The sequence below is a fragment of the Manacus vitellinus genome, unplaced genomic scaffold, assembly GCF_001715985.3.
Source record: "Manacus vitellinus isolate BGI_N305 unplaced genomic scaffold, ASM171598v3 scaffold_14_pilon, whole genome shotgun sequence".
Taxonomy (NCBI): Eukaryota; Metazoa; Chordata; class Aves; order Passeriformes; family Pipridae; genus Manacus; species Manacus vitellinus.
The window spans coordinates 6,132,549-6,157,184 of record NW_021939063.1 but is presented as its reverse complement, the minus strand read 5'-3'; the positions used below and the strand labels follow the sequence as shown (position 1 = coordinate 6,157,184).

The 24,636-nt window shown below is 41.2% G+C and overlaps 1 protein-coding gene across 1 annotated transcript in view; it reads left to right on the top strand.

Annotated features, from left to right (window-relative positions):
- SLC25A26 (solute carrier family 25 member 26) overlaps nucleotides 1-24,636 on the top strand; it is an 83,743-nt gene that overhangs the window by 29,460 nt on the left and 29,647 nt on the right. The window lies entirely within an intron of this gene.

Genomic DNA, 24,636 nt, shown 5'->3' with positions numbered 1-24,636 from the left:
TGAAGGCTTCCTGAGATTCTGTGTCAGCTGGGATACAGCTCCCCAAACCAACCTTTACAAAAAAAGTATGTCTCATGTTCAATTATGTTGTTAAAGACATTTTTATTCCCAGATTTTGCCATAGGAAAGTCTTTGCAATTGAAATATGGTAATAAGAGTCTGATGTGGTAGTTTTGGAAGGAAAAGTGGTTCATAAATATGGGTGAGTTTGGATGTCTTCCCTTTGTCCTGATACCTAGAAGTTTGTTGGCTATGTTTCCTGAGACTGAAGTTAAATCTGGGGTTAGTGAGGTGTTCAATTCCTTGCCCTGGTCAGCAGGACAGGAACTATTATAGGAGGTAGGAGCAAGTGATGGCAGCTTTGAGTCAGTACATGGGATATATTTGTAAGTTACTGTTATGTTGATCTTCAGTAATGTAAATCTCCAATAGATTTTGACAGAAAATACTTTCCTGTTGTCCTTTTTGTCAAAAGGCAAAACAAATTAGTATCATATTATCTCAATGAAAAATGTTATGTAGAGACTCCAGTAGTTGCACAACTGCTCCTTCAATATGGAATTAAAGAACATAGGGGAAAAATCCCCACATTGATGTGATGTTAATAAAATGTGTGATTGGTATCAAGAACCATTGAACTTGCACCCCTCTATTAGTTGCCAAACACTCAAATTTGTGAGGGTATCCTGAGAGCTGTTCTTAAAATTCAGAGGCCAGACTTGTGCCCTGCATGTGGGAATTGCTGGCTGCAGCACAGGCTGAATCCATCCAGCTTTCCTGGTGACTGCTCTGCCATTGTAATTGCACAGCAGCATTCTCAATAATTGAGTGCAGGTCTTAATAGCAAATAATCCTCTTGAAGTCTCTCCCCCTCCACTGCAATCAGAGGAGAGCTTTGTTAAGGCATTAGCTAACAAATTAGCTACTAAATACTGGTAATAACCTATTTCCCAAAGATTGCTTTTTAATTATAGCCTAAGCTGTGTGATTCCTGAAATCACTTCTTTGGCAAACCAGTGTTTGTGATCATTTCCAACCACAGTAAGTAATTGGCAAAAATAGTAGGTTTTAAGTCTTTTCTAGTGTCTGAACACACTTTGCTTCTATATTCCTGCCTGCAGAAATAATTTATCAGTGTTTCTTTCCACTGTTACTAGTATTTAATTTAAATGTACTAGGCTGTGCTGTGAAATTGTTGTTTTAGTTTTACTTCCATGAACAATATATGGCTTCATTAGATTTTTAGATAGCATAGATATTTTTCCACTCAATTGTTACAAGAAACTTTTCCTATGAGGGAGAAGGAATTAACCACTTTATTTTTATATGTATTTGTTATTAAAAACTATTTATTTTGCTAATCTGTGTCACAGCAACCAATTAGAGAACTAAATTATACTTAGCTTTTGGCAAGAGGGGGTATTTTTTTGTATATTCATTACTTTTCCTCCCCAGATTTCGATAAAGGCTGCACATCTTCCAATATATCATTCTGCTTCCCTTCAAACCTGACTTTTTTATAAGGGAGCACAGCCATCAAAATTGGCAAGTGTTAAGCTTGATAATTAGTTCAATATAGTGACCAATTCTGTGAATTACAAGTTCAAAGCAACACATGGACGTGGATGAAATCAGATTTTGGCATTTCTCACTTAGATTGTTTCAGGACATTGCTGGAGCTTCTTTGATCTGTAAATAACAACTGCAGTTCAGTGCCTTACTTAAAATACATCAAACGCATTCATGACTTCTGCTTTTACATGTAGACTTGACTTCTAGTTACAGTTTTGAATCAGTCTAATAAAGCTACTCATGTTTTGAGATTTAGAGAAAGCTACCAAAGAAAGCTCTTTTCATTCTTCTTGTTTTAAGAGAAGCAGCAAACACTTCTCTGGTGTGATGTGCCCCCCAGACAACACCAGCAGATGCTTTACCAAGTCAAAAGTGACCATCTCCTGTAGTGCAGATCCTCTACAACCTGTTAGCAATGGGTGTCTTCCTTTCTTCTTTCAGCAGTATAAAACAAGTGAACCAAGGGTTTATTTTCACTGAACTCTGTGGCAATCTCCTTTCCCTGCTGTAGCTTGCACAGACCAGCCTTTTTCCTAGTTCTGAACTTTTTGTCGATTTGAACTCTGCTGTGCCACCCAGCAGACAGTAGCTGGAGATGACCAGACAGGCTTTATTTGTTACTTCTTAAAGATATACAGGTGCTGACCCAGTTCAGTGAGTCATTGCCTTTCAATAGTTAGTTAACTGCACTACCTCTGGGCTTATCAGTTGGTTATAAAAGAGCTGTATGATTTCTTGGTAGCAAAGGACTGTGGGGAATTATATCTTCTTGGTGTTTTACCATCAGCTTTCCAGCTGGGTAACTCCATTGCTTCTAATTTAACTTTAAGTTTTTGGCATAGAAAAGTTCAGCATCCAGCAGTGGTGCAATGGGGTTTTTCTACTCCATGGTTAGTGTAAATACCCAAGTTCTATAAAAACTCTTACAGTAGTTTTCATAGGGCTTTGGGGTTTACTGAGATAGAAACTCCTTGTTCTCTACAACCCTTAATATACAACATCCCTGTCCCTTTTCTGGTTATAATCCCTTGATATCTCATGATTGGATCTTTTATTTCTGTGGGTGGCAGATGATAAGACCTGAGCATGACAGGATCAGATCCATGTTCTGTCCAGTATCTTGTCTCTCCTTGGGACCAGATGTGGAATCCTCAGGGAAGTCAGGATGTAGGAAAGGTGCCCTGCTGTCTTTCAGGCTCACAGCTGGCAGCTGTTACAAGACAAGCATTCAACCTCCGTTCTGTGAGTCTTTGTTTTTACCAGCAACCCGACAAAAATGACTGTAGCAATAGGTACTACAAATCCTAAACTTTCACATTAACCCTTTTAAATGGATGCAGCTGGCTCAGAGTTTTCTTACACTGATGGTTGATATTTTGAGGGGGAGGCAGCTTATATTTATCATATGGGAAAACAAATTATCCTTCCTACTTATTCTCCATCTATCTTTCGTTTCAAGACTCTGCTCCAAAACACCCTTATTTATTTCTGTGTCCTGCTTTGCAAAACATCATTTTACACAGATAAACTTTTAATCTTCGTGGGCCAAATCATGCTCCCATCAGTGTTCTCTTGCTGACCTCCCTCTCAGCAGATTGTAGGCCAACAAGTCACAACCAAAGACCACGTGTCTCCCGGACCTGTGTGGCAGAGGCTTCTCCAGGGTGGCTGCATGATGGTCTCTTACCTTTGTTGCAAAATCTTTTGGACATTCCAGTTCATTGTCCAGAAAGTAATAACCAGAGGAACATCTAACAAAGCTGTGGGTAGAGAAGATGTTTCAGAAAGAAATTCTCACCATGAAAATTCTTGGCAGCTTTGGAACAACATCATCCCCCACCTGTCATTCTTGGCAGAGGATTTCACTTCTGTGTCAGGGCTGAACACATCCAAAGAACCCTGAGTTTATGTAGATATAATGTAATAGGAGAGAAATAGTTGACATCAAAATTCAGCTGGAACTGACATGGAAAAGAAAACAGCAGCAGAGGACAAGGAAAACCTAAGGAGTGGCACAGTGAGAGCACTGAGGTGCAGTGAAAGGAATTGGTGCTGTTAGTGCAGTGTAAGGTCTTGTGTTTAATTCCAGATGTGGTCACAACCTGACCGTGGGAGGAAGAGTTTTCAACTGATTTTGTGCTTTATCTCCACTGATATCCCTTTGGGGCAATGCATTCACTCATGGACACCTGAGGGTCCTTATCTTGTGCTCTGGCTGTAAGTCTTTGTCTTTTGAAAAGGGAAAGGAAACAGGTAGCACAGGTAATTTTCAATGTGAGAAATGATGGATGCTTTCAGTGTGGTGGTTTTTTCTGACCAGTTTTAAAGGCTTTTGGTGTCTGTACCAACTTTGAAAAACAAAGAGAGAGTGCCACTGCAGGGACCACCTGTCTTTATGTTTTTAATTCTTTCAGAAGCTTTGATAGGCTCTGCATTTTCTAAGATAAAAGATTCAGTGAAATTTTACTTTTTAGCTTTAGCTTGAGTAGTTTGTATCATTGAGCTACTTCATTTTTATTTTGCTCAGCTGGTTGTTCAAGCTGAAGATTCTGGTTTGACCAGGTGGGAAAAGGTGGGATCACTGGACTAGGGACTGGCTAAAATGGTATGATGAGGAGCAAAAGGACAGTGAGGGCTACCCTGAGAAGGTAAAAGGGGTGCCTCTCTGAGGGCTTTGGCATTGAATTTCAGCAGGATGTGTTTTGTAAATTAATATCTGAAGCATTTGGATTTGGTAGAATTAGATTCTAAAGAAGGTTTCTCCTCTTTTGGTTGCTTCTAGTATTTGTATCCAAACTGCATCCCACAAGATTACATTTTATGCGTTTTTTGGTTATTTTATTTTTGCAATGTATTTACCTTTTTAGTGCTCTGATATATATGCACATTGTCTGAGTGCTTACACTCCATCCTAAAGTAACGAGTAGGAATTTCATTTTGGATTCATAGCTGTCCCCAGTGCTCTCTTACAGTTTTGTCACTTTGGTTGCAAGTCTAGATATGTGTTTAATTTGTTAATTTTGAGTTTTAGATCATTGAGAGACGCTTATTCTGAATATTTAGTGGTACTAGCTGTTATTTTCAGAACATGGAGTTTCTGAAAGAATGCAATTAGAAACTAAGCCCAGGAATTTCTGAGGCAGGTCAGGCACTTCTGGCCTCAACTGTCATTGACTGGAAGAAGAATAAAGCTCATGGTGCCTCTGCAAATCACTGAAGCATTCCCTTCCCTGATGTTATGATACAGGTCATATGCTCTGTTGAGAGACAATATGAATGTGCCTGGTAGATAAATGTTCTCTGGCTAAACTTGGATGTTACTGTTTCTTCTCACCGTGCCTTTTATGATCCACATCTCTCAGACTGATGTGAATACATAAAATATGAACTGCTTTGAAAAAACAGAAGTGTATGTACATCTAACAACCATGGAAAGAATGTCTGAGAAGTGAACTGGATGCTATGGTGAAGTTTCAAACATCACCCAGCAAAAGAGCCTTGATGTGTTTGTTTTCATTCCTATTTCATGATTGTTGGTGCTTGATTCAGAATTTTAGGAGAGTGTTTGAAGAAGGCAGTGTGTTTTTGTGATTTAAGGGGCTGGTGAACTGCCATGGCCTTTGTGCATGGTGACTGAAGGTAAACTCACCTTGCCTAGATGGTCCAGATGCCTGTGAGAGAAAACAAATGAGGGAAAACAACAGCAATGTGAGCGAGGAAGACACAGTTAAAAATAAATCCTGTGGGTTGGCACACCGTGGGGAGAGAGTTCTGCCCAAGATCCTGCTGGGCTGTGCCATGTTCAGAGGGGTGAAAGGCAAGATGCAAAAGATCTTTAGTTCTTTGTTTCACTCTAATACCTGAGTCAATATGTTGCACAGATCCACAGGTCAGGTGAACATAAACTGTGCTGTTGGAATTTATCCGGCCAGTAACTTAACCTCTGACTCACCCCAGCCATGGTACAGCATTACAAATGTCGTCTTCAAGGAAGGATGAACAAATTTCTTAAGCCACTGGGCACAAACAAAACCTTCAAAATCAGTCAAGAATACCTCCTTGTTCCACTGCTCCGTCACCCCTCATGCCCTGGAATGTATTTATTGCAGCTAACACCAGGAAAATTCAATCTGTCCATTTGTGCTCAGGGTGAATCAAGGTGCCTTTCCTTGTTCTGTCCAGCTCATGTTTAGTTCTGTGTCCTTTAAAAAATTTCCAGACCACCAAGTGTGATGAATCTGAGCTTAAGCATACGAATATCTGTGGTTTGACAAACGAACCTCTTTTGTTAATATAGGTCAGCAGAAGGGAACATAAAGAAGAGAATGCAAAAACATGGTTTTCTTGACAGACCCAGCACTTTAGGAATTAACTAATCCAGGCCACAGGAATCCCGTCCATTACTAAGGGACCTGAAAAGAATGTGTCCTCTCACCTGTGATTTTTATTTTACCTTCGAGCTCTCCCAAAAACACCAGAGATCCCACTAACAGTGGGGAAGGAGCTTGGTACTTCCAGAAACAAATTAGGCATTAATATATGAGTTGGAAATGGATCTTGTGTGTGTAAGGGAATTCCTATTGCTGACTTTCCTTTCTCTGGATTTCCCCCTGTTTTTAATTTAAAAAGGGAGCAGACCTGAGTAATAATGTTAGGAAGCAGCCAACTCAAGGATCCAGTATGAATTTTGTCCTGTAGCTGGAAGAGCCTGCATGGGTTATGGGGATATGGACACTGAAACATGGGGCTGCTTGCTGAGGTTTGATCTCTCAGTCTCCTTGGAAATTATGATCTTCAAATAAGATGGCCTAGAATGACTTAAGTATTTATTTTCCCAAGGCCTGTGAATTGCCAACACAGGGAGTACTTTTCCTGTAAAAAATACTGTGTATTTAAAGAAAATTCCTTCTTTTTGAGGATAAATGTGACCTTGATTAAATTATTTCTATTTTTAATCAACTCTAAGGTTTCTGGAACTTCTCAAGTTCTCAGCAGCTGTTTCTCAGATGTTTCCTGGCCTGTTGGCCTCACAGATTTCCCCATCTCCTTGGGAGGACCGAGGACTCTGAACATCCTAGGCAGCCAGAGATAACATTTTGTGGCCAAGAAAGACTATAAGTGGTGCCCTGAGCTCGGGAAAGCGCTCTATAAATGGTCTCCTGAGGTTCCCCACAGAGGTTGTGTGTTAGAGAACTCTGTTAAAGAGCACTTCAGCTTTAGTAGTTGTACACTGATCCCCAATTCTCTGCCAATCTTTCTTGTGTGCATTATGTTTCTTTTGAGAGCAGAACACAGACAGAATCTCTTAGGCTCCTGCTTTGCTCTTTAATCCATCACCACAAACCAGAAATCCTTGGGGTTTAAGCAGCTTCACCCTTTATTTACACAGGTCTGCAGCAGCTTTTTGTTTTCTTTGTTGTTTCATCTGTGGTTCCCCCCCCCCCGTGTTTTGGATGGTTCTGTGTTCTGAAGGAAATTCTGAAAGGCTGTTGAGCTGCCTGCATGCTGCCTTCCTCTACATCCACCTTGTCATGGTGCAGTACATGACCAGCATCCTGCTCTCAAGGCCATAGTATCTTTTCTGGCCAGGAACCACACCAACAGCTTTTGAGCTCCTTCTGCAGCCTTCCCTGCAAACTGGAGTTTCCAAATTGAGTCTCTCAGCTCAGCTGAGATGCTTACAGATGTGTTTGAGGTGTTTGTGAGATGTTCACAGAAGTTTTCGGGGCTCTGTCCCTACCCCTGTCTTATTTGTCTAAAATCAGATGATGAGCTCAAAGGCTAAGGAGGGAAAAAAGTGGGTGATTTCATGCACCACTACAATAGCAAAGCAGTCTAGAAATGTAGCTCTGTACAGTCAGAGACAAGATGTCAGTAAATATCCTACTGAATGGCTCATGTTCCATTACTTACTGGTACAGCAGTGAAATAAATAATTTCTGGAGCCAGATTATAAGCATATGGTGGTAATAGAAAACTTAGTACTGATTAAGTATTATTATCCACATGGTTAACTAAAATTTTACCATCCAGACATTGTGATGGAAGGCAAAACCCGACAATGCCAGTGAAATTTGGATCAAGACCATGTTATAGTGTTAATAATTGGCAAAGGCACTGGGTTTTACTGTACTAACCAAATATTGTCATTTATCGTGTGTCAGGTAACCATTGAAAATACATGGGCTGCAGTCCAAATACCCGTGGAGATTAACAAGTTGAAGTTTAGTTCAGGGCACTCCTGAACAGTCAAGTATTAAAAATGAGAAATACTTGTTGGTACAAAATGTCCTCAGACTTCATGAGCACAGATGTCCTTTCAGGAGTTGTTGTGGGTAGTCTGCAAGTAACCAAACCATGATGCAGGTTTGAGGCATGACTTTCCTCTTGTTGGTAGATATGAGACTCTTTAATTGAAGATTTAGTTATGGAATTTTCTTTGTATGAGCAGAATTCCATAGTTTATTATAGTGAAATGCCTGAAATAGCAAAAAAAAATCAACCTATAAAGGAGGATCAGGGAGTTTAAAGCCAAGATATTAGAACTGTGTGGTGTTCTGTGGGCACTGGGCTGTGATGGCCTTTACCCACTGGGAATCAGACTTGCAAATGCTGTGTGCTTGCAGAGGTGGAGTTGTTCCATTGTTGGTTTATTTACAATTAATTGTATCCATGCCAGATAACTGTGACAGGTACCTGAATGGGCTCAGAAATCTTTTTCTTAAAGGTATCTGGTACTTTGCTGCTTTTAAGCTTTATCACAGACAGTCAGGTTTTATGTAAATCTTCAATGTTATTTCCACCATTGGTGATCTTATTTCTTACTTCAAGCACTACTATTTAATTCTGTCAAAAGTGTTTCCGTAATTAAATTTATAGTGCAGCTTAATAACAGTTCAGAGAGCATAAAGCTCCCAGTGTGGTTTAGTTCTATTTGAAAATGGATACCCAGGCTACAGTTTGGATCAGAGACAGTAAAATTGGATAGTATTTTGTGACCCTAAAGCTTTTTTTCTGCTCAATAACACCTTAATATTCCATTTTACTGGGATGGAAAAGGTTTTTGCACAGGCATGTTTTGAAATATTCTAATACATTAAGAAAAATCACAATGAAACAGAAATGTTGGCATTTCTGTGTGTTAAGAGCTGTTCTGCTCTCCAAGCCCCTGTTAACTTAAGTGTGAACTGCTTGAATGAGATGTTTGTAGGGTAAGGCTGCTTCCAGGCATCTAGATGGAAGATATCCTGATTTCTTATTTGATGCAGCATGTTGAATTAACAGGAAGTTATTAGTACCTTGCCACTCTCCTTCTTGTATTTTTCCATGAGAATAATCAGAAGATAAAAGAAATTTATTACCTAAGAAAGAACTGATGAATATTCTTCTTTGACAGTGAAGAAATTGCAACCTTAGACAATCCTGTTGACCAAAAGTATTTTTCAGGTTTTAGAAACTGAAGTATCCTGAATATGGACACAGTGCAGATGCCCAGATGCCCCAGCTTGAATAAATGTTCTGATCAAGGACGCAGGTGTACCTTTGGATGAAAGAACACAGCGTTGAGCGTTGCTCCCTTTTTAGCATGAGCTTTACCCCAATATGTCCTTTAATGCCTGTGCTTGGACTACCAGAAAACCTTTGATTACCAGTGCCTATAAAGAGCAGATGGTATCTTCTGCATCTGTTTTTATATGAGAAGGTATTGAGTATAGATTGAGACCGTGCATATTTTAAATCAATTGTGTCTGTAAACTCCATTTCAGCATTACCTGTGCTTTGAAGAACGAACTTCAGATATTTAATATGTCTACAGACATCCCATAAATTCTTATTCACCCCACCTGCCTCCATGTGCTAAGTTCCTGCTGTTACAAGTAGAGCTTTGATGAATATTTAGATTGCACTGTAAAGTTCTTTCTTTCAAAGATATGGATTTTCCTCATGGAAAAAGCTTTGTTCTTATGTCCACAGTTCACCAGTGTTGCAAGTGGGGTGGGAATGAATAGTTATTCCTAGAGTTGTACAGAGCAGCAAATATGGGTTCCTGTTACCCCAAAAACTTGGTCAAAAAAACCAAATTTGGTATATACTTAAAATTTTTGGTGCTAAAACCATCTCTTTCCCTAGTTTTGAAATGATTGCCTTAATCATCTTCTTGATGGATATTGTTCTGTGTTTGTTACACGCTTGTTAATCTTATGACCTTCCCTCCCCCCTCTCCTCCACCTTTCCAACCATCTATCAGAAGCCCCAGTTATGTTATAGGAACCTGGCTGGGATTTCTTTGTTTTCCCTCTCCAGGAATCAGCTATTTAGTTCGAGGTAGAGTTTTACATATGCAGCTGTCTGAAATTACAAGCACCCTTTTCTCAAAGGGGATGTTTACTGCCTCAGTAATACCAGCTAGAAGTCCTGCTTTATAGAATTCCATCAACAGGAGCAAGGTGGAAACACTAGTAAAAGGCTGAGGTCTGAGGCTTTCATTATTGCTTTTGAGTGTCATTATTGTCCTTGTAAAGCTGCAGGTAAGCCAGTGTTCTTGGGAGAACTGTGTGCCCTTTATCTGGCCAGAAGGTTTATAGAGCTTTAGATTTATCAGCTATCATCTTCCTTGTCTTCCATCACAAATGACCTCTTTGTGGAGCTCTGTAGTAGACAGCTGTTCTATCAGAGTTGACTTTAGAAGGTTTCCCCTAGAACTTCCTGGAAGACCTCATAATGTAATGGTTTAATTTTATCTTGAAGCATTTGTGTTCCATGGGAAAATCTCTGGTATGGGTGTACATACCATCCTGATAGAGGACTCAACAGGAAACCTGGATCCTGTACATGCTGCTTTAGGCTTCAAAGCCAAATTGGAGATCTGCAGGCAGAATATGAATGTTCCCTGTGTTGCTGGGGAATAAGATCCACAGGTGAGATGTATTCTTAGAGAAAATGCTTACACAGTTGTTTTCCCTTCAGGGAATTCATGCTTCTGAATGCAATAGTAATTGTTAATGGGAAGAGGTTGTGTTCTCAGGTGGACTTCATGTGTGTTATCTTTGCACATCTGAGCTGGCACATTATGTTTGAGTCCTTCAGCCACTGCTGTAATATGAATAATCCAGAGAAACACGATCAAAAGCAAAGCCTTACTGTTTTACTGACTGTCCTCTCAGCAAAAGGTCATCTTTGAGCTGGTGACCTTCTAGTCCAATGGACAAGATGAAGGGCTACCATTTTTTCCAGATGTCAGTTCCAGAAAGATTGAGTGCTTTGCCTGAGGTTATGCTCTGAACTTCCTATGCAGTTGGGGCATTCTCCTCATTGCCACAGCAGTTTCAGAAATGAAAGACTATCCTGCTGCCTCACTTAGGGGTTTTTGTTGTGGACTAGCAGTCGAGCACACATGTGGCATTTTGCAAGGCACTGAGGGCTGAAACTGTCACACTGTCTGACTCTGCTAATGATCTACTCCAAAACTCAGTGTATGTGTATGGGGCCTTCTCTACTGTTCACTTTTGAGCCCCAGAATAACATAGTCGTGTAGCTCAAGCTCCTGCAGCACAGCAGGCCTCAGACTACACAGGCTTGCACAGACTCTTAGGGCTATACTTGTTTCCCACAATTTTCTGCGTGTTTGTCTCTAAACGAACCATGAAATGATTCAGTGCCCGCATGTGGTTTTAATAACAAGCGTATGTGGGCAAATGAGAAAATACAGAATGTTCAACTGGAAGTTTCCAGCACATGCTATGGGTTAAAATCTAAGTAGGTTTGTCGTGCAATGATTGTCAGAGTTGGTTAATTAATTTTGGGTTGTATGACATTTTAGATGATACTTTTCTCTCTAACCTTGTAACAACTGTTGAGTAGTGGAAGACTATACTTAATCAAGGGCAGATTTGGAGCAATAAGCTCCAGCTTGATCTTCACTGGAATCTGATTGTTTTTCTGGGAAGTTTGTGTGATGTTGTTGATTTTTTGGCTTTTTTGTTTTGCTGCTGTTGGTTGTTGATGGTTGTTGGGGGGGGTTTCGGCTTTTTGAGAGAGACAAAGAAAGTGCAGCAAGTAACTTTCTGATGATGTTTAGCTGAGAGTTATGTCAAGGGCTTATACATCCATATCTTGATAACTAGAACTGCTGTTGATCTGTTCAGGCTACAGGTGGTCTTTTCAGAGTCCAGAGCAATCCTTCCCTTTGCCACATATCTTCAGCTTTTCAAAATGCTTCCAAAACAACTTTGTGTCTTTCATTCTTATTTTGTTAGAGATTTTGGAAACTGGTTTTGTGTTCCCTTCTCCCTGTTCATCTCTGATGTTCCCTGTTTTCCATGCTTACTGAAGGGAGATTGGGATATCCCACTACCCTGAGATCAGCAGAAGTTTGTTGCTGTCAGATGAGAGAATCTCTCAGATGGTTCTGACTTTGTGTTTTCTTTTACTCCCAAACTTGAAGGGTTAATGTTGATTTAGACTTAACCAGCTTTTTCTAACAATCTGGCTTAAGCTTGCTGATGAAATACACAGTGAGAATTGCCTTTGGCAGTCTTTGATGTCCTTGTGCAGGAAAGGGAGGAAGAGCGCTGGAAAAGCCACAGGAAGGTAAAATGATAAATAAAGACAAGTACTTGAAAATTTTCTGCAAAGGAGAAAAGAAAAATCTGTTCCTTTGCCTGTGATGAGGAGATGAAGAAGTAATGACTTAAATTGCTCTGGGGAACTATCCAACAAAGCAGCACCTGAGCTGATCATCTGTGCAGTCCATCCATCAGGAGAGGCTGCTAAAATAAGATAGACAGGCATGTTGGGAACAGGCCCTGCCCTTGGTCAATGGCCTTTGGATCTCATTTTATCCATAAAACTGTAATTCCCTTGAAAAGCAGGTATAGTTGTAAGAGAAGGCAAACAAGAAATGCAGGGGAGCAGAGCAATTCTTGTGACAGCAGCGCTTTGGGTGTTGTGTAGAATAAGAGATTCAAGTAAAACAGATGGATAAAGACTATAAAATTTGTTAAACTTCGTGTTTCTCCACTTGTGTTATTGGAAGAGTTGTTTTTCTGTGGAAGTTTTTTCAGTGTCTAAATGATGTGTCAAGGTCACTGGGAGTGTCGAGGTACCTGAACTTGGTGCATAGGTGTGCATATAACCTGTGTTGGGCTGCACTGGCTTCTTCTCACTGTCACCTTTGGGCACCAAACTTGCTTGCAAAGAGGAGTTATGTGAGCACAGATCTGCTGGCAGCTCTGCTCAGTGTAGAAATCTGAAATGACAGCAAGGAAACAGCAGTAAAATTTGCTATAAATCCTGCCACCTTTACGTAACTGGCTGACAGAAAACTTACAAAAAGGCTTTTTGGCGCAGAATTTTGAAACCAGCTGTATGTCATCCAGGCATATAAGCTGGAGAGGGCCAAGTGGTGTGTGTTTTGGGGTACAGAATGTTTCAGGAGGACACTGAAGCTGAGGGAAGGGCAGTTCCCCATGGCTGTTCTTACTTTCTGCCTCACTGTGGAAGTGGAACCAACCCCAAGGCAGTTTATGGGACTCCTCACAAAGCAAGGGCTGTAGCATTGAGGGAGATATTTGCATGTTCTAGAGGGGAAATGCGCTTCTCTGAGGCACAAACACAAGGTGCTGTAGATGATAACACCTGTATGCAGTTATTTTATCTCTGGGCTCATCGGGCCTTAGGAGCAGAGCCATATCTTAAAGGAGCTGTCACAGCAATCCTTGTTTGCCTCCAAGGTGTCTCCTGAAGTGCTCCTGAAGGTAATTAATCACCTAATAAAATACACTCTTTGACAGGAGGTGGAATTTGGAAATTAATTTGCACCCCTTAAATGAGGTTTCTAAACTATAATTATCATGAAAGAAAGACATGAGCTGTGTCAGGTGTGTAAATGATTTATTTATCAAGAATAAGCTGTCACCAAAGTGGCACTTGGCTTGCAGCATTTCTTTAAGGAGAATTGAGCAATGACTTTAGCCTTCATTCCCATATTCGCAGGTCCTGGGGCAAATCTTCAGTTGTTTGTGAAGTGTTTGGTACAAAAGTGACTTGCAACAATATTATAGCTACCTTTCCAGTGTTCTTTCTTTAATGTGTGATCACTTCTTGCTGCCCCATCATTCCCTGCTTGATGCCTTATTCTCTCAAGAGCCTCTGGCCTCTCCAGAGGACACCCCAGACCTTGTGCCGCCCAGCTGGCCATTTGGATTTCTCATTACCTCTCCAAATGGTGGATTTTGTGAACTGGATATTGGTAGCATCAGGAAATAGAAAGGGGAGGAAGTTTTAACCAGTTGGCTGGACTGCATATGGAATAAGTTACCTGGAATAAGAGGAAATCCAAGATATTTGATTCTCCCCCTCTCTCTCCTTTTTAATGATACAGGTTTAAAGATGCCCAAGAGATCTATTTTTGTAGGTTGTGAGAGGGCAATTTTTTTTTTTAAATCCAGAGAAATGTGAGAATAGTAACATTTTAAAAGCAAATAATTGACAAAAATATTTACCTTCGAAAATACCCTTTCAATAACGTGTTACCCAAGCATCTGAAGACTTATTTTAGCTGCATGGGTAAAGGAGACATGGGGTTTATTGCAGCCTTCCCTACAAAATTGCTGCTAAAAACTGCTCTAGTTGCTACAGCTGAAATGTATTTGTTGCTGACAGTAGTTTGTTGGTTTCAAACTGCATGTGAATTGCTGATATAGCATGTGTAGTCTGTGGACATGAAAGAAAATTCTCTCATTATTACATTTTAATCCTACATTATTGGTACATTTATTTCTGAGAAAGCCCAAGCGATTTCTATTCATTTGTGTCAGACTGACTTCTCTAATGCACAGCTCCTGGGAAGGGCCATGCCTGATTATTTCCCCCATACTTGTCTGCCTGAAGTTGACTTAAAAAAGGGATGCGGGTGCTCAGCACCACTGGCTTGATTCAGATGTTCTGCACACAGTGAGATTTCTCAAGTTAAAGCCCCTTGAGAAAAAAACCAGTAAGAGTGAAATCATTTACAGTGGCCTTTTTATTTGCATTTTAGTAATGCAAATCTCTTACACCAAAAGTGTAAGTAATCTTAGTAATCTCTTACACCAAAAGTGACTTCTACTGCAAAGCATCACAAACACAAACCAAAATAGGGTACCATTCAAAAAAAACCTCCATGTGATGTGGTTAGATTGGCAATGCCATATTTTAGTTGTGAGAACTGACAGATTGCAAACAACTCATGTGAGAAAAAGAAATACTTGTGATGCTGACTCTTCACTTAGGAGCACAGGTTGGAATAATGCTATGCAAAATCTTTTCAATATAAACTAACACTTTTCTTCTCTAAAGTTTTATCAGAAAGTATTTTTACTGTATTGCAGAATTTTTTGGAGGTCTACTGGAAATATTTTTCATGCAAACCAAGTGGCAAAAATTAAACGCTCAGGAATGCAGCTGAAGGGGCAGTCCAACTACCCTGAGCATGTCCTGGTTTGCTTGAAATATGGTTGCCCTTTCCAGGCACTCAATTCATCTTGAGGCCAATTTTAACAGTGCACGGTGCAGAAATGGCTGTTATGACATGCCCTGAACCAGCTCCGGTTCAGCTTGTGTAAATTCTACATGTGGGGTGCTTTTGGAGCTGACAGGTGGAATTTTATTGTGATTGTATTTAACTATTCCACCACAGTAAAGGCTTTTGGCATTTATCTTACTGAGTTGCTGCAGAGCAAAGGCACGAGTTCCTTACTTTTTTGTTGGTTTTTTTTTCAACCAGCATGTGTTGTAAAGGCTCTTGCCCAGGGTGGGATCTTCCCAGTGTTCAGCTGTGGAAGTTCCTGCCCATGGCAGGGGTTTGGAATGAGGTGATCCTTAGGGTCACTTCCAACCCAAACCATTCTATGATTCTATGACTTCCAAACAAACTCAGGTCATTTATTGGCATCAGGTCAGCTGAGCTTTTAAAATTGTATGTGAGAACACAGAATCAGCACATTGTTCTGCAGGTTTCTTAACTCTTTTCATGATCCCAAATCCCTCTACCAACATTTGGTGATACTATTTAAAGAAAGGTGTTAATGGAATTATATCCTTTGATTGAAAGCCACAGTTGATTTTTGCTCTTGTATGAATTCTGCAGATTTCGATTGTTTTGTCTGAAGTGGTCTATTAGCACTTGCACTGAGATAAAAATTGCATTTTAAGTGAAGAAAGCATTCTGGCACAAATCAGAAAATCCCAGGGAAGATAAATGAAACATGTAATTAAAATGCCCTGAGGTTGAAACATTATGGGAATTGTAATGTATAGCTTGCTAATCTCATTAGAAAAAAAATGGTTTAAGTCACCTGGTTTTATTATATGCTGCCAACACCAGTCTGTTCCTTTTCAGCCCAAAAGGTTACAAACATTATACTGTAAAAGGCACTTGCTTTGAGATCAGCTCATTCTTTGTATTAGGCAGTAGCACTGCTTTCCTTCCTTTTCTCTTTGGTCCTTAACTTGTTTGATTTTTCTTTACTGCACTGTCTGTTGTCCTGTTCCTTGAGTACAAGTTGCAGTGCAACCTCTGGGGCACCATGTCTTTGGTCAGGATCAGTATTGTTTCTGCAGATGCTGCCTCATAGTCTTGTTGAACTAATTTGGACAGAGACATCCCAGTCAGGGTGAAAGAAGTGTTGTCTGTGCTTTATGGAGGCTGTGAGTATCTCCCAGAATAAGGCATCTAAATGCTGAAGGAACAGAAACAGTTCTGGAGACCTATCTAAGAGCAGGTTTCTCAAGCAGTTACTAATATACTGTCCAGCAAGAAGGGAAAATTTCAGGAGATTCCTCATGGTTAGGGAATTCCTGGCCATTTCTCCAACTAACATTTTTGTGTTTGATTTCCTTTCCTCTCAAGTAATGCCTGTTAGTGTGAAAATTATTTCATTGCTGACTGTTTCCCAGCTGGAAAACAACTGGGAAGACTATGGTTCAAATCATATATATGTAAATCCCATTGACTGCTTTGTATCACAGACAAAATCCTGTACCTGGCAACACAGCTTGAGTCATTGCACTGTGAGTTTTATGAAGGTACCTGTGACAGCAGGGAATTGGCAATTCTGCCACTTGGCTGTGATGGGCATTTGACATGGCTGCAAAACCAGTGAGGAAAAGAAATCATCTCAGTGGAACCTTCTGGATGCAAAATGGCCTTTAAATGAATTAAAGCTGTGAGAGCAGCATTTCCCATCCCATTCCCTCTGGAGCCCATGCTGCAGTGGGCGTGGAATTTGGCTTTCTCCTTTTGGTGTCAATGTTTTCCACAGAAGTAGGTTTCTTAAAGGGACCATCAGTGCAACAGATGCTGTGCTCAGACCTGCTGCGTGAGAGAGGAGTGTGCTGGAAACAGTGTGATCTGATCCCATCGTGGGGCCCTGGCAGTTACACTCATTGCTTGGATTTTTCTGTTGCTGGTTGTGATTCTAAAGCCTCTTGGTGGAGCTGCAGTTGTGTTCTTACCTTGGCTTGTCCTCTGTTGGACGTTTGAGATCACTCCGAGTTCTGCATTGCATATCTAAAATAACCCACAGAAAAGATTAGACTCTATTAGTTGGCTTTTCTCTTCATCCACCATGTTGTTTGCAGCCCAAATTTAGCAGAACACTTTGTTTAGGCCTGAGTTCAACAAATCACTTTGGCCCAGCTCCAGCTCTGGAAGAGCTTTTAGTAATGGGAAGTTGGGAGTGTAAAGAAGAGTATGGAGTTTAAGAACTTGTTTGTGTTTGGTCTGTAATGTTTTTAAAGCATAACCTTGCTCGTATTCAGCAATAGTGAAAGCTGTTGTCATGGTTTAACCCCAGCTGGCAACTCAGCCCCACACAGGTGCTCACTCACTCCCTGCCCTGGTGGGATGGGGAGAGAATTGGAAAAGTGACAAAACTTGTGAGCTGAGATACAGACAGTTTAACAGGTAAAGCAAAAGCTGAGCACACAAGCAAAACAAGGAATTCCTTCACCCTTTCCCATGGGCAGGCAGTTGATCAGCCATCCCCAGGCTTCATCAGTGACCCAGGAAGACAAATACCTGCAAATGTTCCCCTTCCTTCTTCTTCCCCAGCTTTATGTGCTGAGCATGGTGCCATATGGTCTGGAATGTCCCTTGGGTCAGTTGGGGTCAGCTGTCCCTGCTGTGTGTCCCCCAACTCCTTGTGCACCCCCAGCCCACTCGCTGGTGGGGTGGGGTGAGGAGCAGGAAAGGCCTTGGCTCTGTGTGAGCACTGCCCAGCAATAACTAAAACATCCCTGAGTTTTCAACACGGTTTCCAGCACAAATCCAAAACACAGCCCTGCGCTAGCTGCTGTGAAGAATATTAGCTCTAGCATAGCTAAGCATGTGCTTAAGTGCTTTGCCAAGCATAGAGGGGATGATTTGTATTGGTAAAGTGGAAACTCAGTGGTGTCTATTTTGCTGATCACAGCTATAAGCAGAATTTCACAGAACAAGCATGAGCTGCTGTCATGCTCTGCAGTTCAGTTCCCTGAGGCCCTGCAGATATCCCGAAGCTATAACTGGGCTGTGTGAACAGTCAGGCAGGACAAGCAAATGAAGAAAATAAGGGTTTGTATGTGTGTGTCTGGGGTGTTCCAGTTGTTTAGCTGTCTTGCCCACCAAAGCACTCTTGTTCCTCTTGATCATATTCCCATGCTCTTGTAGTCTGGCACACTTTCCTCATGTCCAAGCTGGGTCACTGAGTGTGAGAAATCATTTTGGTTTAGCTTTATGGTTTAACATTGTGGTTATGAGAGATCCTCAAGGCAGACAGAAAGGAGGTGGCCGTATAAAGACATGCAAAGGAATTCAAAGGCTTATGACGAAAACATCTTCTCCATAAATGAATTGAAAGAAATCATTGAGAGTCATGGCTTTTATTTCCACAGTTCTCATAATGGTGCTGCTGTTGTGCAAGCAGGGTTAGGCTCCTTTGAGGAAGCTGCAAGAGGTTCTTGAAAGCATGAACCCTGCTCTGTGCACGCTGTATTTGCACATGCAGCCAGCCTCACTAAAGTTTTTTCCCAGCTTGCTGACAGGCAGGAAGTTGGGGGATGCAGGCAGCGGGACAGCTTTCCCAGGGGCTTGATTGCCGTGGACAAGCCTGCAAGTCCACACCTGGGAGGGCAGCAAGTCCCAGGTGGCCCTGCAGTGTCGGACCCGACATCGCACAGCTGCTACCTTTGGGTGGGGGTGGAAGAAATGCTCCATTAGGAGCAGAGTAACTCTCCAGCTGCATAGGCAGGGAGGTCTGCTGGGTCCAGGGAGCTTCCTGTTTAAATAGTTACAGAGTCTGCAGAATTGGTTAAACTGTCAGAAAAGAATTATAGAGGGTAAAAAAAAATAAAAAAAAATAAGAGAACCATCCTTCCTGTATCTGCTATCCTATTGTCTAACTGCTCATTTGGGTTCGACCAAATGTTTGCTGAGATTTTTCAATTCACTCTAACGAGTTTTAGATTAGGTCTTTTGTAATGTAGAATCAGATTAAAGTTTGTGGAACTGTAGCTGCAGTTCAGGAAAGCTTTAATATGTAAAAGCTAGGAGAGATCATTGTTGTAAGCTAGTAGGTCATTTCACTTCTGCAAGACCATGTCTTGTGTTTGGGCAAAAGCAATGCAACTGTTTATTAAAAAAATAAAAAAGGTAGATGAGGGAGGGGAAATAGTCTGGTCTTATTTCAGACACACAGGATAGTCAGACTATTCACTACAGGACTTAAGAATACATTTAACTGCCTCCCTATAAAGAGGTGGGAAATTAGACGTGTATTTTAGTGCTTTGCAGATCCATCTTCTATTCAGCTAATGCCAATGGAGATCACACATGGCAAAGTCTTCCGAGGAGTCTGTGAAGATCAGTCCTTTACTAATTTGCCATTTAGGCTGCAGTGTGACATACTGCCCACCCTGAGCACTGTTCCATTGGCTCCCACTGGGAGGAGCACCTTACAGGACAAGCCTATTTCATCTTTTACCTGTGGCATGCAGTGCAGGTGTGGTTCTTTGTCAACACCTGAAAATAGCAGCCACAGAAAGAAGCTTTACAAAGCCCTGTTTTTTGAGATACAGAATTCTGAATGTGTATACACATGTAAGATAAGTAGAATAGCTTTACATGAACAGTGTTTCCTAAATTTGACATTAGTCTGCATTCTTTCTCTCTGCCACATGATGGAGATAATGATGTAAGATACATAAACAGTGCTGCACAGGGCTCACACTTCAGGGAAAGAAGTTCCAACTTGGTTTATAGTAATTGTTCCATTAATGTTGGTTTTGCACTGGCATTGATGGAGGAATTTTCTCAATAGTGTCTGTGGGGTGTTTTGTTTAAAGCAATGTTTGCTTGCATGTTTTTTTTTGTTTTGGCTTGGTTTGTTGTTTTTTTTTTTTCCCTCCACAAAGGCAAATAAGCAGGAATACCTTTACCAAATAACCAGGGGTAGTGATGCAGCAAAACACCAAAGTCTGTATTTGGTAAAACATTCAAAAGAACTTGCTTAGCTTGCATTAACTGTATTGGGACTTTAGGATATACTTAAATGCTCACAGTTTGGGCTCAGATATGGCGAAGAGTTGGGCTGTTCTTTAGACTTCTGTAAAAGCAGGGAATTTGCAGAAGTTCACACCAAGTTAAAAAGAGCACATCCATGACTGGGTCTGTGCCTCCTGGGGAAGACATGGGAAAATCCAGATTAGCTGATCCACGTGTTGTACACTAGAACTCTTGCATCTGCTCTCTCCTCTTTTGTTCATCCTGAGCATCAGTCCTGATCCAGAAGCTGTCGAAATCATGTGTGCAAAATTCCCAGCAATTTATGACCTTTGGATCAGGCCCATATGCAAACACAGAGATGGATTTTTTTAGTGATACTCAGAAAACTCCTGGCAGGAGATGTATTTAATTTTTATGGTGAGAGTTGCTGTGTTGTACTTGTAATCATAATGTAGTAATAAGACATTTGTAACAAAACTACTATAGGCTGATACATCCAGAAAGGGAGAGAAACTCATGTTTCTTCCCAGTCTGTTAATTATTTTTTTGTGGCTGTTACACTGAGGACAAAAGTTCCTTTGCTGATGTCAGTGCAATTACAGCTGCACTGTTGTCAAGTTTCTTAGATTGAATATTTGCTGGATGAAGCAATACTCTCCCTCCTCTCCATAGATCCACCTGCCCTGTGAATCAAACATACTGTCCTTGATCCAAATCCTGTGTTCAGTTCTCAGCCCCTCACTACAAGAAAGAGATTGGAGGCTGGAACATATCCAGAGAAGGGAATGGAGCTGGAGAAGGGTCTGGAGCAGAAGTCTGATGTGGAGCAGCTGAGGGGGCTCAGCCTGGAGAAAAGGAGGCTCAGAGGGGATCTTGTGGCTCTCTACAACTCCCTGAGAGGAGGGTGTAGCAAGGTTGGGGTCAGTCCCTTCTCCCATGTAACAAGCGACAGGACAAGAAGAAATGGCCTCAAGTTGTACTAGGGGAGGTTTAGACTGGATACTAGGAAAAATTTCTTCACCAAAAGGGTTGTCAAGCATTGAACAGGCTGCTCAGAGCAGTGGTGGAGTTGCCATCCCTGGAGTATTAAAATGCTGTGTGCATGTGGCACTCAGGGACGTGGTTTAGTGGTGGGCTTGGCAGTGCTGGGTTAATGGCTGAACCTGATCATCTTAGAGGTCTTTCCAAACTAAATGATTCTATGATTTTGTGATTCAATGCTGCTTGTTTGATTCCTTGTGCTTAGGTGCTTTAATCTCCTGCAAAATTCTCATTTGAGGAACTGTTCAACTCCGTGATGCTGCAAATCCCTCAGTCCTGTGTCCGCCTGTTAATATTTTTTTCCTTGATTGGAGTTTACAAGTTTGTATTTAGAGGCTCTTCCTTGATAGGTGCCTTTTATGCCTTTCATAAGGCATTTTTGCAATTATACTCACATTTAAAGTGTTACATATATGTAAAGTGTCCCTTAAAATGCTCTCAAAGTCAGAGAAGTGACATGCTGCCTGGACAGCAGCACAGAACCGCGTGTGTGCGTGTTCACCCACGGGCTGATGTAATAACTTCTCCAAATGTTAAGAGCTTTTCCTCAGAAGACTTTTTCCAGAAATGCTGCTCTCCGTGCTCTTGGGTTCTGTGCTTGTGTTTTTTTCATGAGAACAAAGATCAGTCCTTCATGGTCCTAAACTCAATGCATGTGCATGACTTAAAGGCATTACCTACCAATAAATAGGAGATTAGCTGCGGCTTGTGTATTTCCTGATCAGTTCAGGTTTTTTCAGATGGCTCGTTGTTATCCCGTTTCCTTTAACGATGGGACACTTTAATGAGTTTGCCATCTGACATACATCTGCTTCCTGTTAAACAATACCTTCATTCTTCTAGAGCTGCTAAACTCATCTTTTATCCTACAAGATTTTTATCTGCGCCTTGAAAACAGCATGTACAAATCAGTGTCAGCATATTCGTTTACTTGCTGAGGGGTTTTTTTTATATGTTGTTGAGAATGAATAGCAAAACAGGCATCTCCTTTAGTGCTTATTTGTTGGAAAATGGGAGAACATGGATATTATTTGTTTAATTAGGGGCTGGTCAGTCCGGCTTATGTTTGAAATCCAATAAAATTGACTTTTGTGGTTGTCATTATACGATCTCTAATAGTTATTCTCTTCTCCCAGCAAAGTGAGGGGCTGGTTCAGAAAGGGGGTAGGGGTGGAATTTGAGGCTGTTAATGTTGTTTCTTTGAGGAAAGAGTCCTCAATAGCTCAACGATGGTCTGTCTCACGCGTGTGCAAAGTTAGGGCTCTGTGATCATCAGGCTCTCTTAAATCAATCCAGCCTGCATTGAGTTTGTGCATCTGCCTCAGTGCCTCTCTTTTTCCCATGTTTTGGGAACACACAGTCATGCCGGATCTCTGACTGTGTCTTTCCCCTTTGCTGCTCAACATTGCCCCTCCAGAAAAACTTTTTTTTCTGTTTTTCTCTTTTTAAAGCACAAAACCATTTTATAGTAGAGGGAAAACCAGATAGAATTTTCCTTGTATTTATCTTTATTACATAACGTCCCTTATATGTTGCTTTTATAATGAGCGTGTGGTGCCGTTTAAAACAAAATCCTGTTGGATGTGAAGTTCTGCCACACTGGTCCAAAGCACATCTGTGAGAATGGCTTGTAACCAAATTAAGCAACCCTGTGGGGCGCATAATGTTTTGTCTCAGACAGGAATTTAGTTCCAAACATTCACATATGCCACGTGACAAGTGGAAAATCTTTGGGGTTAGAGCTGGGGAATGAGAGGAAGCAAGGTGCAAATATTTATTTGAGGCTTAGTGGATGCCTGAACCAGAATAACGAGAAATAATTCAGGAATTTTGTATTTGTTCCCATTTATATCTTGCTGTGGTCTCCCAGCTCACACAGGGTTAATATTATTTGCTTGAATATGCAGGAATTGCCGATTACCTCAGGTGGCTGCTGATGCATGATCTGAAACCTTTGTTTTAATTATACTCTTGGCATTGTGGAGATCAGTGTTTCTACCACCCTTTGCCTCTGGCAGTGCTGCAGAGCCACGTGTTCGACACCAAAGAGCTCTGGAAAGTTGTTTGTTGCAAATGCAACTTGATATTTTTCCCAGTTGGGAAAGATGGCCCAGGCAGGGGTTTCACCTCTCTTTGGCTTTGTGCAGTCTTATAGGAAGGTACTGTGTGTGAACTTGGTCTTTCACAGTTTTCCTTAAGGAACGAAGCCAATAGATCTTCCCTGGTCATTGCTATGCAAGTGTTGTTGTACTTGCCTGGAAAGTTTTGTTTCTAGTGGCATCAGTGTTTATTAACAAAGCTCTCCATCATTCCTTTAACATATGACCTTGTCTCTTCTTTCCCCACGCTCCCACCTTCCATCTCTCAGAGCTGCAGGAACATCACTGATGGCTTTGACAGTCTTTCATTCATGTTAAGATTACAAATTACCTTCACTGGGTTCCTTGTGGAGTCTGCAATTTATCAAGAAGGATCTGGGAGACAGTATTAATTGAAGCTTTGCAAGAAAATAAAGTCTACCGTGTCAGCTTTGGGGTATCCCATCGATGATGGGTCCTCTATACCTTCACCTTCTGTCAGTGCTGTGGAAAGCTGCAGGTCTTCATGATGGTGGCTATTGCTATGGCCTCTGAGGTATCCAGGGGACAGGCTTACCTCATTTCATGCTGTCTTTTCAAATCTCATCCTGGGGAAAGTATATTTATAGCTGGAACACCAGTTTATCATAATCCAGATGTATTGGGCAAGTGTGTGAAGAATTTTAGGAGGACAAGACACTGAAACAAATTTACTGTAATTATTAATGGAAATATTTAACTCCAGTGGGGTGACAGGATTGTTTTATTCTGCTGTAACTTGAACCTGTTAAAAACCCCTTCTTTTATAAAGAAGATGGTTTAAAAAAATATAAAAGGGACTTAGGTAAAAGGAAGATTGTTCTCTTGAAATTAGCTGTTTATGTATCCTTGAAAACCAGTATGTTTTTTATGGTATTCAAAAGTGGATTATTAGACTTTTCTCTGTAATTACAATGGAGAAGGCACAGTTTAGGACCCCAGCTAGACACTGTGTACAGTACTCCTCAAACTCCTCAAAAAGACTTGGACAGTGATGGCACCTCTGTCCTTGTCACAGCGAGTGCAGGCGGCAGGTCAGGTGTGAGTTTGAGAGTTACCTCATGAGCAGTATGTCCTCCCTGAGGTGAACAGATATTCTTGCTGCTGGCCTTTGTGATATTCATACTCTCAAAATCCTCTTCATGGCTGTTTGCTCTTCTCCCATCACTGTTGACACAGGGAACAGTGGAGGGATGGGTGAGAGCAGTTTCTGGGATGGGGGTGCAGTTTCAGGAACGTTGAGAAAGCTCTTACAAGGTGAGGCTGTTGCTCCTCTGGCTGTTTGTGCCAATCTCTCCTTCAGTATTTACTCTAACGTTTGTAAAAACAGATAAGTCTTCTGGAGAGCAGAGCCTGCTGAACTGGAGACAGGGAAAACCTGAA